General features: G+C 45.7%; 1 long non-coding RNA gene across 1 annotated transcript; it reads right to left on the reverse strand.

The window, feature by feature from the left end:
* Positions 1–313: 313 nt before the first annotated feature.
* Positions 314–1,449, reverse strand: LOC119271542. The gene is made up of 3 exons (XR_005134589.1): positions 1,392–1,449; positions 797–1,313; positions 314–369 (listed from the first exon to the last, which is right to left on the reverse strand). It is a non-coding gene; the product is annotated as an uncharacterized LOC119271542 (long non-coding RNA).
* Positions 1,450–5,328: the final 3,879 nt, after the last annotated feature.

Consider the following 5,328-nt stretch of genomic DNA (forward strand, 5'->3'; position numbering starts at 1 on the left):
GACCAATGCGTGTCCCTGAAATACCATAAAGGGTTAATAAACCGGCGACTTTGTCAGAAGGCAGAGCCAATTCAGTAGGAAAACTGGCTTACCAAAGATAGCAGCAGTCATGGCATGCACGTGCCGCTTTATGCTGGTCAGTTCATCTGCCACTGGTTTTAGTGCAGCCTCAGCATCCTCTGCTCGTTTGATCAAAGCGGATTTCTCAGTGGCCCAGTCCGCCCGTTTCTTTTTGAAGTTTTCCTTAAGTTGTTCCATGGCGCTTAAAGCACTGGTCAATTCCTCTTTTGCTTTGGAGGTTTCAGCTTGTTGGGTTTTCAGGGCTTCTTGAAGATCGATGACTTGGTTCTCTTTCGTCTTCAGCTCCGCCTGCATGCATACAGATATATGCTTCAGCAAACTGGTAGAAGGATTCAAGTACCAACCACATAACAAGTTATGCGCTTAGTACTTGGGGGCTAATGCATATTTGATCTAAAGCGGCCCCCGATTTACCCCTTCATCTTTCGATTGTTTACAAAGTCCCAAGATCAATACAAGTATTCAACTTGGCACTTGGGGGCTAATGGCTATTTGATCATATATATATTCTGATACGGCAGTTTCAATTACTTAAAGTACCGGTTTAACTATGCTAAAGTTGAACCGGCCTTTGGGGGCTACATCAGCAAATTTCAAAGCAACAAGATTTATATTATTTAAGTCCTGGTTTGAAAGAATATTCCAAACCGGCCCTTGGGGGCTAGGAGAGTCAGGAATGGAAGCATACAAGCAAGAAGGAGCATATGAAAATTACCTCATATTTGTCTTTTATCATATTGACCAGACCGGCTTCATAGTCACGGCTGGTATACAGCCGGTTAAGATAGCCGGAATGGATATCTTGGGCGTTCGGAGCAGCGTAAGTCGTCAGATCAGCGTTCCACTTACCTTTACCAAAGGCAGCAAGTTCTTCCTTGGCAGAATGTTTGGATAAAGCGACAGGATTGTTTGGCTCAGTATGGCCAGTACAAGTAATAACAACCTCATCATCTTTGGTACCGCCGGTTTGCACTGGAGTTGTTGGCTTGTCAGTAGGCTTTGCTGGACCGGTGGAGCTTTCAATCCGGATGGAACCTGTAGGCCGATGGGTAGGATCTGAGGTGTCAATGGGTCTCTCTTCTACAATAAGATCATCATCTTATTGCGGTGGATCGTTGGGAATATCCATAGGAATAGCTGCTTCAGCGTTGGGTGTCTTGTCCGCTTCAAGAACGACATCCTCTTCGGCCGCTTTGTCCAGGCGGGCCTTCTTGCTTGGCCTAGGTTTGGCCCTAAGAAGGATAACAAAATCAAATACAGAATATGTTCTAAGGCAATGTACTGCAAACATTGCAATAAGTATAGCTTACCCAAACACCATTTTGAGCGGTGGGAGCTGAGTAGCCGATGACTCGCCAGAAGATGAGTGGGAAGTAACCTGATAATTGGAGTCAAACGGAGTAAGAGGTTGACGAAAGCAGCCCGCTTTAGGACAAGTACTGACAAGCAAATTAGAGACCTTGGAATGGCACTTCCGAACCGGACTGTTCAGTAAACCGGCGGAGATAACTACCTGGCCGCTGTGCCGGGTGGTACGGCGAGCTTCGTGTTGTTGGGTCTTCATAAGATGTTTAGGATCCAAATAAGCAAGAGGATGAGAAAATTTTAACTTTCCGGTTTGCCTGACGGATTTTTTGTGAAGGCAAGGTTTCTGAATCGGAAGAGAGAATAATTATCTCGGCAACATCCGCGTGGCTGGCTTCGACATCATCCTGACAAATATCATCATCAATAAGACGCATGAAAAATAAACCAAGTGAGTCAAGCTCTACCTCAAAATCCGGATTATCAACCTCGTCGTCAGGAGCTGGATTAGAAGAGGCGGTGGTTCTTTTCTTATGGGCAGTCTTCTTCACAGCTTTAGTCTTTTGCCGGGCTGCTCTTTCCGGTTTGTCTGGTTTTTCTGGCTTCTCCTGCGACAGTTTTTTTCTCCAAAACGGATCATCGCCCTGATTATGCAGACACTGATATTAAAAACAATGACCAAACATATCAATAATAGATTCAGTAAAGGGAGAAGTCAAAGTCTTACAGCTGGCGGTTTGTTGGTGGCACAGAAGGGAAGCAGGCCGGTTCTGGCACATATGTGTTTCGGTTCATTCAGTATCTTATGCACAGCCTCTGTGATTTCTTCACCAGAGAGCTGGAGTCTTGAGTGTCGCAGTGGGTCATCAACACGATCAGTATACTGGCACATCAAACCGGAGCGCAGACTAAGAGGCAGTATGCTCCATGATATCCAACAGCGAGCAAGATCAACCCCTGTTAAACCGTTGGCCATAAAAGCTCTGAGCTTTGATAGCTGAGGAGCATATTTACTTCTCTCATGTGCAGTCAATCTCTGTGGAGAAGGGTGTGTGTTGCTGAGCCGCTCCGGTCGAAAGCCGGGCAAGGGATTCTCACCAGCAGGGGAGGTGTCTTTACAGTAGAACCATGTCTGATTCCATTCTTTGGGGTGGCTATGCAGTTTTGCATGAGGGTATGTGACCTCTTTCCTTTTCTGAATCGCCACACCACCCAACTCTGTATTGGAGCCGTCAGTAAATTCAGTATGACGGTTTAGATGGAATAGGTCTCTGAACAGTTCCACTGTGGGCTCCTCTTGAAAGAACGCTTCACAGAGCACTTGAAAGTGACACATATTTGTAACAGAGTTGGGGCCAGTATCTTGTGGATGGAGCTGGAAATCGGCTAAGACATCCCGATAAAATTTAGAACCGGGCGGCTTAAAGCCCCGAGCTAAGTGATCTACGAAAACAACAACCTCTCCTTCTCGAGGTGAGGGAGGGCATTCTTTGCCAGGAGCCCTCCAATGGATTGTGTCCTTACTGCCTAAAGCACCAATCAGGACTAAATCGTCCAGTTCAACCTCTGTGACGCGAGAAGGAACCCAATTGCACTCATACACTTACTTGGCCATGACGGAATTTACAAAGTAAAAGATCCCGGTTCAAAAATGCATTGATTAAAATGCACTGGTATGTACAATGTTAAACCGGAAACAGCCTTATCTAAACCGGAGTTTCATGAAGCAACCTACATCTGGTGGTTCAACAAGGGGACTAATGGCATATACCGGTTTGGAAAATTTTCTATAAGGTTAAACCGCCTGACCTAAACATTGAAGCAATTGAGATTGCGAATGATTAAGTATGCAGAAACAGGTTTCACAAGATCTTATTACGGCATTGGATCTGAAGCAAGTTCAGAAAATAAGAAAAATAGTCGAAGATCAAAGCAGAACAGTATTGAATCAATGAGCAGAAGTATATGTAAGATCTATGGTTTTGGGCAGGAAACTAGCGGCGGATACTGAAAGTTACCGCTACACAAAGCAAGGGTTTACATGTGCATCCAGGAGCTAATACATGAGTATGAACAAGTGATGAACACCGCAAGAACACGAAGCCCTAGATCAGATCTATATTGAGAAAAGCAGAAGACCTACCAGAGCTGAGGAAAACGCGGAAGGTCACCGCGGCTTTCTGGCGCGTTCAAGTTGATGCAGCGGCCAAGGGTGATGCAGAAGACGACGGCGGCGGCGGAGCTCTGAGACTGGCGACGCGAGGAAGACGAAGAGGAAGGACACGAAGGGAAGAAAAGAAATGACCCTTCGGGCCTATTTATAAGGCAAAGGACATGTGTCAGGCGCGGGAATCAAGGGACCGCAGATTTTGGAAGTAGGGCGGTCACCTCGGTCATTGCAAATCTATTAAACAAGAAGATATCATGGATGTTTTCTTTATGACAGATGATGTCACGCCGGTTTACAGCAAACAGAGAAGATGACGTCACGGCGGTTCAATAACTACAAGAAGATGTTGAAGACGAAGATTTTTGCTAAGGATTGACATGAATCTGTTCAAATCAATCTGGGGCCTAATGTTGGGGATATTACTACTGGGCATAAACCGGCCTACCTGGGCCGGATTAACTCCATCAGTAGTTCAAAGGTGTTAAAGCCCAAAGAGGCAGATAAAGGCCCAGGGCCCGTAGTCGGTTTACAACCTGTAGCCATACATCAGCTTTGTGCACATACTTGTAATATGAGTTAGGAACAAGGAGAGACCAACCCGGATACGAGTATGAACCGGTGTTGGGACTCTCTGAACCGGCAGGCGTCACCCATGTATATAAGGGGACGACCCGGCGGCGGTTCAGGGACGACAGACAACGACTCGAGACATAAACGAAGCTTATTCGCTCCCTAGTCATCGAAACACCCATCAATTCCATCACAACTAGAAGTAGGCTTTTACCTTCATTGAAGGGGCCGAACTAGTATAAACTCTCTTGCGTCCTTGTGTCCGCTTTAACCCCTTCAAGCTAATCCGTAGCGATGGCTCCACGACTAAGTCCTTTCTCTAGGACATCTGCCGTGACAAAACCGACAATCCAGGAAAGGCGAATGTAGTGGTAGATGCTCTTAGTAGAAACCCCAGCTCGGGCAACGATAATCTACAGAACTTGAGACCTGAATTTCCGCAGGAGTTCGCCAAACACAACTTGGTGATGGTCACTGAAGGCAATGTGTCAAATTTGGAAATACAGCCTACCCTAATGTAACAGATTAAGAAGGCTCAGCATGGACACCCCAGCATCGAAGGCATAAAAAGAAAAGTGAGTCTGGGCAAGGCTTGAGAATTCGTCGTAGACGATAAGGGAATATTATGGTACGGATACAGACTTTGCGTACCAAATATAGAGGACCTCAAACAGCAAATTCTAGCCGAAGGCCACACTGCTCCATATTCAATCCATCCTGGAGGAACCAAGATGTACAAGGACATTCAGGAAATTTTTTGGTGGCACGGTATGAAGAGGGATATAGCCACATTCATTGCATGTTGTGATTCATGTCAGCGCATTAAGCCGAGCACCAAAAACCAGTAGGACTATTACAGCCAAATAGGATACCTGAGTGAAAGTGGGACGAAATTGGAATGGATTTTATTGTCGGACTACCTCGGTCACGACACAGAAATGATGCCATATGGGTCATCACAGATAGATTAACTAAGGAGGCACATTTCATCCCAGTAAAGACAACCCACACCACTCAGAAGCTTGCCAAACTTTATCTCTCCCGTATAGTTTGTCTGCATGGAATTCCAAAGACTATAATATCCGACAGAGGCACTCAATTCGTCTCTAGATTTTGGGATCATTTACAACAAGCTCTGGGAACTCAACTAGTATTTGGTACATCATACCACCCCCAGACTGGAGGACAAATTGAACGTGTGA

The sequence above is a fragment of the Triticum dicoccoides genome, chromosome 3A, assembly GCF_002162155.2.
Source record: "Triticum dicoccoides isolate Atlit2015 ecotype Zavitan chromosome 3A, WEW_v2.0, whole genome shotgun sequence".
NCBI lineage: Eukaryota > Viridiplantae > Streptophyta > Magnoliopsida > Poales > Poaceae > Triticum > Triticum dicoccoides.